Raw genomic sequence first — 12,767 nt, 5'->3', positions numbered from 1 at the left:
GCACCAGCCTAAATATATAAATGAGGTCAGCAAGTAGTAATAAGTCAAGTATAACTCAAGTCCTTTCTATGCCTTGCTCACAAAATGCTTAAGATAGAAGAATGGAGGATTCTTCAATGGAGAAACTAAATAGCCTTAGAAAAAGATATTTTCACATACTGGCTTTAGGTAATTGGCCAATAAGAAGGCTGTTATACCAACTGATCACCCTAAGAGAAGCCCATCATTTGATCTGTTCCCTTCACCCCAGCAAGTGCTTTCAATTTACTTTTTTAGTTGATATCTGTCACTTAGAAAAAGAACAGAGACCCAAGAGTCACCCGAAAATTAAGAAAAGCCTTGGAACATTACTCAGCCATAAAAAAGAATGAAATAATGCCATTTGCAGCAACATGGATGGACCTAGGGATTATCATACTAAGTAAGTCAGACAGAGAAAGACAAATATTATATGATATCACTTATATGTAGAATCTAAAAAATGATACAAATGAACTTATTTACAAAACAGAAACTGACCCAGACTTAGAAAACAAACTTATGGTTACCAAAGGGAAAGGTGGGGGGAGGTTGGGATTAACATATACACACTACTATACATAAAACAGATAATCAACAAGGACCTACTGTATAGCACAGGGAACTCTACTCAATATTCTGTAATAACCTATACAGGAAAAGAATCTGAAAAAGAATAAAAATATGTATATGTATAACTAAATCACTTTGCTGTACACCTGAAGCTAACACAACATTGTAAATCAACTATACTCCAATATAAAATAAAAATTTAAAAACAAGTCCACAACATCAGAGGTAACAAAGAAAAAAGGAACTCAGAGGAAACAAAGATGATGCAGGATGCAGGAAAAAAAACGAAAAAACAAAAAAACACCTTTTTTAAAAAAAAGTACTTGAGGGAATTCCCTGGTGGTCCACTGGTTAGGACTCCGTGCTTTCACTGCCAAGGACCTGGGTTCAATCCCTGGTCGGGGAACTAAGATCCCATGAGCCATGAAGCACAACCAAAAAAAAAAAAAAAAGTATTTGAAAAGTAAAAATATGATCACTGAAATAAAAAGTCCCAAAGGAGATCAAGAGGAGAATATTGAAGACGAAGAAGACAAGGAGATAGAAAGTAGGGGAAAAATGTAAGAGACTTTAAAAATCAAACAGAAATTCCATTGTTTAGCTAGTTAGAGTTCCAGAGAGCACAGGACAAAAATGAAGGAGAAAAAATTATAAACGAAATCCTAGAAACTTTATCTGATGTAAAGAACATAATCGCCAGGTGAAATACCCAGCCCAATGATTGAAAAAAGGCCTATAACAAGGACATGATGATAAAATATTAGTATACTGAACATAAAGATCATAAGACCTTCTAAAGAGGGGAAAGATGATTGTATCAAAAGGAAGAAGAGGGCTTCCCTGGTGGTGCAGCGGTTGAGAGTCCACCTGCCGATGCAGGGGATGCGGGTTTGTGCCCCCGTCTGGGAGGATCCCACATGCCACAGAGCGGCCGGGCCCGTGAGCCATGGCCACTGAGCCTGCGCGCCGCAATGGGAGAGGCCACAACAGTGAGAGGCCCACGTACCACAGAAAAAAAAAAAAAGAAGAAACAATAACTTCAGCCTTCTCAATAACATCACTCAATTCTAGAAGACAATGGAATATTATCTTCAACATTCTGAAGTGAAATTATGTTGGGCTAAGAATTTTATATCCAACCAATACAGTGTGAGGGTAGAATAAAGACATTTTCAGAGATTCAAGATCTCAAAAATTTATGTCTTATGTATTCTTTCTAGGGAAATTACTATTTCAGAAATATAAGACAATCAACCAAGAAAGATGACAAGGAGCCCAGGAAATAGGAGAGCTAACCCAGAGGATGGTGAGAGAAGTCCTAGAATGCTAGAATGACAACCATGTCCCAAAGCCTAGGGCTCATTCAGTCCTGATTAGATCAAGAAGACAGAGATTTTTTTTTTTTTTTTTTTTTTGAGAATAAAAGTGGAGCTGATAGATTAATGGTTCTGTGTTTGGAGGCTTGGAAAAATAATATTTCTAGCCTTTTGAGCCTTGAAAATCTTTATATATAGTCGTAATTATGTAAGTTCTGACTACTGGCTTAAAACATTTTTGCCTTGTGACATTTTTGCCAAAAAGTCTTGCCATATGACATTTAAAGATTATGATAAATCTATAGTGGGAGGAAGTGGGGAAGGGAAGTGGAGGTGGAGGTGGAGTAAAAGGGCTAAATCCTCAACCACCATAACAGGATGTCAATAGACAATATCTTAAACTGAGAAATTGAGAAATAGCTGAATGAGCAAAGTACTTAAACACAAAGAGGTAAATAATAGATAAAATAGTTAGAAATTGAAAGTGGCAGCCTCTCAAGAGCAGTATGGATAAGAGATGGAGCAGAGGTCCAACTGTATCCCCACATAAGTCTTCTAGCATAATTTATTTTTTTAGAACCATGTGCACATATTACTTTGATGAAAAAAACACAAAAATTAAGTAAAAATATTTGCATACACTCTTCAGACAGAATTGGAGTTGATGTTTCAAAAGGCCTTACACTTTTTAGGTATTTGCTATATACTGTAAAATTGTCTTCTAGAAGTTATCAGTTTTATTGCCACCAGCATGTATAACTAGTATCCATTTCCCTACCTCTTTGCCAATCTATATTATTTTTTTTCAAATCTTTGCCAGTTGGATAGGGGGGAAAAAGTTTCTAACCATTATTTGAAATACATTTTCTTTAATGGGTCCTACTTACAGTTGAGGCTAAGTGGCATTCTGTCAGTTTGCTTCCTGTTAAATTCCTGGATTGCTACTTGATGAAATTGCTAATCTTCTATATGAGTATATGTCTTAACATCCAGACCTAGAGCTAGACAGACTGCAAAAATTGCCTTAACTGTGAAGTAATAGAAAACATATCTCAAACAGAATTATTGATCTGCTTTCCCAAGCAAGTACCTCTTCCTGACTTTCCTACTTCTATTTAAGACCCTAGTAATTTTGGACCCTTTCCTCCATATTTAGTCAGTCATCTAATGAATCAACTTTGACTCTACATAGACTCTTATACTTGTTTCCTTTTTATCCCCTCTTACCACTCAAATGTTGCTTTTGCTTTCAGAAGAATTTTGATAGATATTTCCAAATTTCCCTTCCAAAAGATTTTATATGAACTTATATTTCCACCAATAGTGTAGGAGAACAACTCTGTCCTTGAACTGTCAACACTTGGTACTAAACTTTTTGATCTTTATCAATCTAATAGGTGAAAAATAGATGATACCTCATTGTTATTTTGATTTGTACTTCTTATGTATGTAGCTAAAATGTATAATTTCTGCCTACATCTCAGTAACCAACATTAGGTCACATAGACAGGCTCAGAGGCAGGGGGCTCACAATGCCAGCATTTCACTATACAGCCTTTACAGTGCAAGGCAGGGAGGAAGGGGGCTGGAATGGATGTTGAAGCCATCGTCATTTTTCTCATATATGACTGTTGGGTTTTATGTCCTTCTCTACCCTAAGATTAAAATTTTACTCATTTTTTTATAACTTTTTATTATAAAACCATTGAAATACACAAAAGTAGAGAGAACAGAATAACGAACTTTCTGGTATCTATCACACAGCTTAAAAATTATTAACATTCTATATTTTGTTTCACTTATCCCATGCCTAATTATTTTTCTGAAGTCTTCTAAAATAAAATCTCGGATACTGTATTATTTCACTCATGAATAATTTAGTAAGTTTCCCTAACAGGTAAGGAGTTTTAACTGATGTATAACATATAGACATTAAAATGTATGGCTCAATTAACTTTCATAAAATGAAAACACTCATGTAACTTCATCTCATATCAAGAAAGAGAACATTACCAATACTCCAGAAGCCCCCTTTCTGTCTTCTCCAGGTTATTACTGTAGGGAAGAAAAAAGTTTTCTTTGACCCTCTTAGGGTCCCTGGATGGGTTTGACAATTAAACTGACAGAGACAGGTTAACAGGAGAAGAGCATACAATTTTAAAATAAATTTTACTTGACATGGGAGCCTTCATATGAAAGTGAAGACACAAAGAAACAGAGCTGTGTATTTTACACTAGGTTTGATGAAGAGTGGACAGTGATGGAGGAAGAGGCTAGGTTAAGGAGTATGAGATAATGTAGTATAAACTAGGGGAAATTCACAAGGCCTGTTTGTTAGGATGCTTCTTGGTGTCCCTTTGTCTTCCAAAATTAGGATGCACCTTTACTCCAGCTATAGTGAGGGCACCTCTCACATGAGAGTTTTATGACCTGTTTCAGAGGAGAAGGGTAGGAAGGGGGGTGAGTAGGGGAAGGTGGGAGAGACCTTCTTGCTCTGCTGTTTTTTCAACTCCTTCAGTTTAAAATAGTATTTCATTGTATGAAAATTTCATAGGTTTTTAACCATTCATTATATTAATGGATATTTGGGGTAATTCCAATTTTGGGCTATCGCAAAAAGTGCTGCTATGATCATTCTTGTACAAGTCTTGCTGCACATATGTCTGCATTTCTCTTGTGTATATACCTCGGAGTACCATCACTGGATGTTAGGGTATGCTTATGTTCAGTTTCAGTAGATACTTTCAGTTTTCTAAAATGTTTGTACCAAGTTACAGTCCCACAAGCAGTGTATGAGAATTACAACTGTTCCACGTGGTCATCAACACTTGGCATTGTCAGTCGTTACAAGCTGAGTTCCCTGGGAAGTAGACTCTGAGAAGGAGATGATCAAGCAAGGAGTTTATTGGGATCAACACCTGCAGAAGGGAAAGGGAGTCAGCAGGACTGGACAGAGGGAGGAGTTGGACTGTGATGCAGTTTCAACCAGTGACTCAACTGACCCCACAGAGAATCAAGTTTTGGGGCCATTACAATAGTCCCCGCCCTGCCACCATGGCTGCTCTGTTTATATGTCTATTAGATCAGCATAGGAGCTGATGATAGAGGCTGAGTCAATCAGCCAGCTGAGTCATTTTGTCTCCTGGTGTTTAGTGCCTCTTCTGTGGTAGATGCTCTCGGTGGGTGTTCACATGCAATCTTCATATCCACTTTATCCCCGCTCCTACATGGCCATCCCACCCCAGACTTCTTCCTCCCTGATCTCCCAATCTTTCTTCTTCCAGGCCCTGACCAGCTGGCCAATGCTTTGTCACTGATCATGACTCTATGCATATTCTAACCTCCGGCTGCTTCTCTTTCCACACAAAGTAGATGATGAGTACAGTGAGATAATTGTTTATAAAAGCACCTTGTCAGTGGTTCTCCATGCCCAGGCTATATACCTCAGGCCAATTAAATAAAAATCTCTGGGAGTGGGACTCAGACATCAGTGTTTCTTTAAGGTTTTCCAGGTGGTTCCATTGTTCATCTAAAGTTAAGAACCACTGCTCAGGTGTTCAGCTTTCTGCTAAAACTTGAAAGACAGTGTTGCTCCAACTTTGTTGTGCATTAGAATCAACTTGTAGATGCAGATTCTTAAGCTCCAAACCCACAGAGTCTGATTCAGAGAACTGAGTCAAGGCCCAAATCTTTGGATTTCTTAAGTCACCCGAGAGATGGGTAGATACAACTCAACCAAAGAGGTAACTCTGACAATCTCTGATATAAGTAAACCAAGTTTCTTGCTTACAAGGAACTCAAATCTCATAGAGAGCAATTTATTTTAATTGGTGGCAGGAGGAATTTTAGCAAAAAGTGTTGAAAATCATCTCTACAGGATTTTAGAAATCAGATAATTCATTATCTGCTAGTATGACAAATAAATCTGTACTTGAAAAATAAATGGGTCTGAATTACTGTGAGACACTAAATAAGCTTATATTTCAAGCTCTCCATAATACATTTGACTTTTTTAAAAGCCAGGCTATACTATTGAGAATGTTTTCAAAAGAAGCACCCAACCTAAAATTACAGCGGCTCTTTGCTGTCTTTAGGTTCATGTTCTTAATATTCATGATGGGTTCTCCTTTCTGCTAAAGCCCAGAGACAACTAGCAGCAGCAATTTTCACTGTCAAGAGTACTGCTTCTCCAAGACAGCATCTTCAATAAGTGGTGCTGGGAAAACTGGACAGCTACATGTAGAAGAATGAAATTAGAACACTCCGTAATACCATACAAAAAAATAAATTCAAAATGGATTAAAGACCTAAATGTAAGGCCAGACACTATAAAACTCTTAGAGGAAAACATAGGCAGAACACTCTATGACATAAATCACAGCAAGATCCTTTTTGACCCACCTCCTAGAGAAATGGAAATAAAAACAAAAATAAACAAATGGGACCTAATGAAACTTCAAAGCTTTTGCACAGCAAAGGAAACCATAAACAAGATGAAAAGACAACCCTCAGAATGGGAGAAAATATTTGCAAATGAAGCAACTGACAAAGAATTAATCTCCAAAATTTATGAGCAGCTCAATATCAAGAAAACAAACAACCCAATCCAAATATGGGCAGAAGACCTAAATAGACATTTCTCCAAAGAAGATATACAGATTGCCAACAAACACATGAAAAGATGCTCAACATCACTAATCATTAGAGAAATGCAAATCAAAACTACAATGAGGTATCACCTCACACCGGTCAGAAAGGCCATCATCAAAAATTCTACAAACAATAAATACTGGAGAGGGTGTGGAGAAAAGGGAACCCTCTTGCACGGTTGGTAGAAATGTAAATTGATACAGCCACTATGAAGAACAGTATGGAGGTTCCTTAAAAAACTAAAAATAGAACTACCATATGACCCAGCAATCCCACTACTGGGCATATACCCTGAGAAAACCATAATTCAAAAAGAGACATGCACCACAATGTTCATTGCAGCTCTATTTACAATAGCCGGGACATGGAAGCAACCTAAGTGTCCATCGACAGATGAATGGATAAAGAAGATGTGGCACATATATACAATGGAATATTACTCAGCCATAAAAGAAACAAAATTTAGTTATTTGTAGTGAGGTGGGTGGACCTAGAGTCTGTCATACAGAGTGAAGTAAGTCAGAAAGAGAAAAACAAATACCGTATGCTAACACATATATATGGAATCTAAAAAAAAAAAAAAGTTATGAAGAACCTAGGGGCAGGACAGGAATAAAGACACAGACATAGAGAATGGACTTGAGGACGCGGGGAATGGGAAGGGTAAGCTGGGACAAAGTGAGAGAGTGGCATGGACATATATATACTACCAAATGTAAAATAGATAGCTAGTGGGAAGCAGCCACATAGCACAGGGAGATCAGCTCAGGTGCTTTGTGACCACCTAGAGGGGTGGGATAGGCAGGATGGGAGGGAGACTCAAGAGGGAGGAGATATGAGGATATATGTATATGTATAGCTGATTCAGTTTGTTATAAAGCAGAAACTAACACACCATTGTAAAGCAATTATACCCCAATAAAAATGTTAAAAAAAAAAAAAGAGTACTGCTTCTCCACTTCATGTGCATAAGAATCACCTGGAGCTCTTGTTAAAATGCTGATTTGGTCTGGGCTTCTGCATTTCTAACAAGTGATGCATTACTAACATCTTCTGTATTTCTAACATCCCAGGTGATGCTGATGCAGCTGGTCTGAGAACCACAGTCTGAGTAGCCAAGATCCATGGCCTCTTGTCCTTCCCCTGTAGCTCATACTTCACCTTATAACAAATTCTGTTCCACTTTGCTCCTTTGGGTTAAAGTCAATAAACCCAAACTGCCTAAGATGTTAAAATCTGGGAGGTTAACTGATCCCATTACATGTTCTGCTTTGCAAGTTAGAATGAGGACTTAAAGAATTAAACTATATTAAGCATAGACTTTAAAAACAATTAAAAACGTGACTCACGCTCCATATTGATTCAGACTCTCCATATCCTTTGATTTCAGCAGTATTATTGTCATGTCTTGACCTCTTGTTAATTAACAAGATTTTAAAAGATGGATCAATGAAAATGATGTGCTGATCAACTTATCTGATGACATTGAAACTAAGTAAAAATTCTTTTGGAAATTTACTTAATCTATACCAAGAGACATTAAGTTTGTTTACACCAGCACTGTTTTGATATTTGATATCATATTCTCATTCCTGATAACATATTACAAATAATTTACTTATACAACAAAGATTTGCCGAGCATTTACTACATGCCCCTCCCTGTAATAGAGGTGAATTAACTTAAAAGAAGGAAAAAAGCACTTTCTGCAAAGATATTTATTTCAGTATTAACTAAAACGAAAAACTTGGAAACTAAATCTTCAACAACTGGGGAATAATTATGTACATTTTGATATAACAACTCAAAGTAATAGTTCAAGACATTAAAAATGCTGTGTAGATCACAAAATTGTGTGCAAAAGGAATTTAAAAGAGGATTAAAAAACTGTAGAAGCAAAAAACTGAAATAAAAGCTAGGGAGGTGTATTGTTATAATAGTACCGTAAATAAAATGTTGCCGTAAAAAGCTTATTAAAAAACTACACACACACTCACACACACACACACACACACACTTGTAGCAGCATCAAATACTATAAAGGTTCATTTCTTTGATGCAACTTTTAAAAAGCCTTCTCTTACACCAACAAAAACATTTCTGTCCTTTCCTGTCTCCATAGCCTGCTTCTTCCTGTCTGTAAATGCAGGCAGGAGATGTCGAGGAGGTAATCTAGAGCTCTCCCGATTTGCAGTGAGGAAAATAACGGTTTCCTGAAGAGGTTGGCAAATGTTATGCAGACATTTTACATCCGTATCAGTGTTATCAATGACATGGATTCTACAAAGCTAAACCCAGGCACCAAGGTATTTTTCTTTCAGCTATTTTTGCTTAAAAGTTATTCGTTTGGGGTTCTATTTTTCTCATATTGCAAACTTTATGGATATTGGGTTTTTAGTTGTAAATATCATCTTGTTTATATTTGAGTTTACTCAGTGTTGGAATCCCTATGTAATTCTTTAAGTTTGGTAAGTTCCCAGGTACAAAGGCATAATTTAGGGAGGGGAGTGGGAGGTGTGTGTGTGTGTGTGTGTGTGTGTGTGTGTGTGTGTGTGTGTGTGTGTGTGTGTGTGTGTGTGTGTGTGTTTAGGTAGACTACCACAGCTAGTGGGTGATGAATGGCGTTGGGGTGGGAGTGGGGGAAAGGGAGCTTGGGGATTTTTTTTGCAGAGAGAGTGCAAGGCTCAGGGATGCTGTCCTGCAAACTAACAATTTTTATTCTTCTCTCATCCTTTCACCTACCAAAGACTTGCCAGGGCTGTGAAGAATAGATAAATATACACAGAACTAGAAGGACTGAGTAAGTGATAAGCCTTTTAACAGCAGAGATTTTATGAAGCTTACTATGAGCTAATTTGAAAAACAGTGTTGCTGAATGGTGAAGAAAGGATGCTCTCATATTCAGAGTCAGAGTGATGCCAATTCCTTCTGGGCACCATTCATATGGATAGGTTTGCTTCTTTGCCCTATGTCAAGGAATTAAGAGGAATGCCTCCTGGTTTGCCCTCCTATTTACACTCCTGACACACAGAGGTGAAGGCAGGTGGGGTTTTGCATTATTTTGTACGTGCAAGTGGTTGTTCAGTGACCTTGGAAAATCCCAGTGCTAATGTATTACAGCAGGTGGCAGCCTTTCCCTGGGAGAGAAGGAAGAGCTAGTCTTACCTAAGGCAAAACTGTTTTTGGTTTTATAGCTTTTCTTTGATATAAGTGTAAGGTGATTCATCTAGGGCCTGAAGTTAAGACTGGCTTTATAACAGAGGGAAGAGGTGCAGGAACCCTGGAACCCAGAAAAGGGGATGTGGGCTCACTTCCAGGACCCAGCCGCTTAGTCACTGACTCTGAGTTACTCAGTGGCTGCCCTTGGGGAGCCTGGTCAAGTTCAGACTCCACACCAACAGGTGTGGGTGAAGGCATCAGCCTGAGGCTCAGAAAGGGGCTCTGAGCAAGAGGCCACAGGGAGGTAAAGAGCTGACCTAAAGGCATGGAATCAGAGCAGATCAAGAAGACTCTGCTCTATACAGTGAGGAAGGGCGTTTGATAGCAGAAGTATTCCTTTTTCATTCCAGATCTGTAAAGAAACATCTAAACTGCCAAATGTTTTTTTGAAACGGTTATTAAGTTAGTCTCCTTCAAGTTTGCAAAGTGCTTAGTGGAGAGCCAGACTTGGCTGAGAAGCTTGACGCTGGATATATATCCAGTTCGTTTCTACTTTCTTAATGGTATGATTGTATTTTATCATTTATCAGGAAGGAACTATGTCAACTATATTTCAATTTAAAAAGGTTTTATGTCAAATGATGTTATTCAAAACAGTGTGAATAAGGAGACATTTACTAAAGTACTTACAAATGGATCTGCTTTGTGACTAAAGGTAATTACTGTGATGAGATGGGGTAGGAACATTCAGATATCAAGAAACTAGCTGTGACTATTTAAATTAATTAAAATTAAAGCAAAAATTCAATTCCTCAGCTGCACTAGCCACATTTCAAGAGCTCAATAGCCATCTCTGGCTAATGGCTACCATATTGGATAGCACAGATTATTGACCAATTCCATGGTCATAGAAAGTCCAACTAGTCAGCACTGGACTAGAGGAAAAAACTGGGGAGTGCCGCCAAGTGAAAAGGCATGCGGTTAAGAACAAGCCCTCCTTGTAATACTAAGTATTGTAATCATAATACCTCAGTGCAGTAGGAGTTTCAAATAGAGTATTTCATATAATTCTGAAGGCAATCCACGACCATAACAACACTGCAGCCTACATTTATGGAAACCTTAATGCTGGCCAGGCACTAAGGGCTCTGTTGTAATAACTCATTGGTCTTTGCCAAAAAAACGGTGACTTCTAACTTATCTGTGGTTACCTGGCTTGTAAGGAACAGCTGGAACTCAAACCCATGTTTTTCTGGGTTGTAATAATTAGAGAGAAGACGTGGGAAATGCCTAGCACACTCTGTATGTGAATAAAATCTGCTTTTAAGCCACTTTCCCCTTAAACTGGGCCAACTCTTTGGATTCTCTGTCACATACTTGTCTTTCTGGCTGAAGAAGGCTTTTATGCCAATTCTGATAGAGTAACAATGATGCCCTGTTTGTCAGGATGTGAGCCATTTCCTCCTCCTCCCCGCCCCCCAAAGCAGAATCGGCTGTCTGCACAAAGTAAGTTGGTTTCTCAGAAGCTCACCTTTGTAGAAATCAAGCCTATTTGGGTGAAAATTTTGAAGTAAGATATTCTTGTTTAAGACAAAAATATTCTTATTTAAGACTGGAAGTATATATGGGAAAATGCTGTTTTCTCTAGGTTGGTACAATTATGAAAAATATTTCCTCTTTTTGCCCTTTTCTCCTTTTTCTTCAAAATGTTTGCTCTATTTTGTAACTTTTCTACATGAATGTGTAATAACATTTAACAAAATCAAATCCAGATACTACATCATGAAACTGGTTAATTGGTTAACAATATTTTAAGCTTTTGATAATATAGCAAATACTTTAATACTAGCCAATAAAAAACTTTAAATTGAATGATAAATAATACTTTAACCAATAGCCGAGGAAGCATGGAATTTAATTATAAGGTTAAAAACATCAATAAACATTGTTTGGGTACTCACTGCCTCTCTGCAGGTGGGGACTCGGGGTTGTTTTATGTCAGTGGCCCCATGGATGCCTGCTTTATGTCATCCCGTTCAAGATGAAGTAGGGACTGGTGCATAAAACAGTCTGTGATTCACGCTGTTACTTTTATCATCAATTAGCACCATATGGTCTTTGAAAACTAATAAACGTGGTGTGAGGAAGAGAAAAGGGATCTTTTCAAACTATGGCATAGATGTCTGTCCTTCCCAGGTGAGGCTCATTATGTAGGAGTGCTGAAACTGCAGGGAAGGCAAAGGGGAAAAAAGAGGTTGAGAACTGGCCCGTACTTGCTATAGTTCTTTTCTCCAATAAAATTCAGACTTTGTGATAGTTTTACTTTGAAAGCATGTCTTTACCCACTTTTAACATACCATTGTAAAGCAATTATACTCCAATAAACATGTTTAAAAAAAAGTGGTGTTCTTTTAAGTGTGTATGCATTTTAATTTTCTTTAATGAAATTTGGTATGCTGCTAAAGGATAGCTTTACACTTTTAGTTAAACCGTCGTGTGAGTCTACTGTGAAATAATAGCCAAATGAAATGGTAGCCAAAAACGTTTTCAAATATCTAAGAATTCTGATTGAATACAGTTTATAGATCATTCACTTTAATGGCCTAATAAAAAATTTTTAAGTATAAAAGATAATTTAGAGGATCAAGTGATAATGTAGCAGCAGAGAATCAAGAATTTACTCCTTATTCTCTCACTTCCCCACCTCTGAGGCTTCCATTTAAAAGCATTACTGCTAACTTTAGAGTGTAATTTAAGTTAGGTGGCTATAGGTTTAAAGCTAAGGAAAAACAAAAGACATGTGAATTCCCAGCAATCATCTGTCTAAGCAGGCAGTTGGAGATAAGAAAGAATGAACTGAAAAAGGGTAACAGATTCATTCCACAGGTGGTGTATGCAGCTGCAAGGACTCGGTGAGCCAAGCGCTTTTCAGAAACACAGAGAAATATTCAGCCTTGTCCGCTCTCATTCCCTGCAAGAGGATAGACCTGGCAGCCTTAAAAAGGAAGAGTCCTGGAATCGGACCAGGCTCTTTTGTGTTTCCTGTTTGAT

General features: G+C 37.7%; 1 protein-coding gene across 6 annotated transcripts in view; it reads right to left on the bottom strand.

Moving 5' to 3' along the window:
- VPS54 (VPS54 subunit of GARP complex) overlaps window positions 1-11,850 on the bottom strand; it is a 124,160-nt gene extending 112,310 nt beyond the window's left edge. For all 6 annotated transcript variants that reach the window (XR_013830950.1, XM_079940236.1, XM_079940239.1 and 3 more), the window contains exon 1: window positions 11,678-11,850. The gene's annotated coding sequence lies outside the window, so the exon portion shown is untranslated. The remainder of the gene's footprint in view (window positions 1-11,677) is intronic.
- Window positions 11,851-12,767: the final 917 nt, after the last annotated feature.

Source organism: Stenella coeruleoalba (genome assembly GCF_951394435.1).
Source record: "Stenella coeruleoalba genome assembly, chromosome: 13".
Lineage (NCBI taxonomy): Eukaryota > Metazoa > Chordata > Mammalia > Artiodactyla > Delphinidae > Stenella > Stenella coeruleoalba.
The sequence above is the reverse complement of the archived record's forward strand: the minus strand, read 5'-3'. Positions and strand labels throughout refer to the sequence as shown.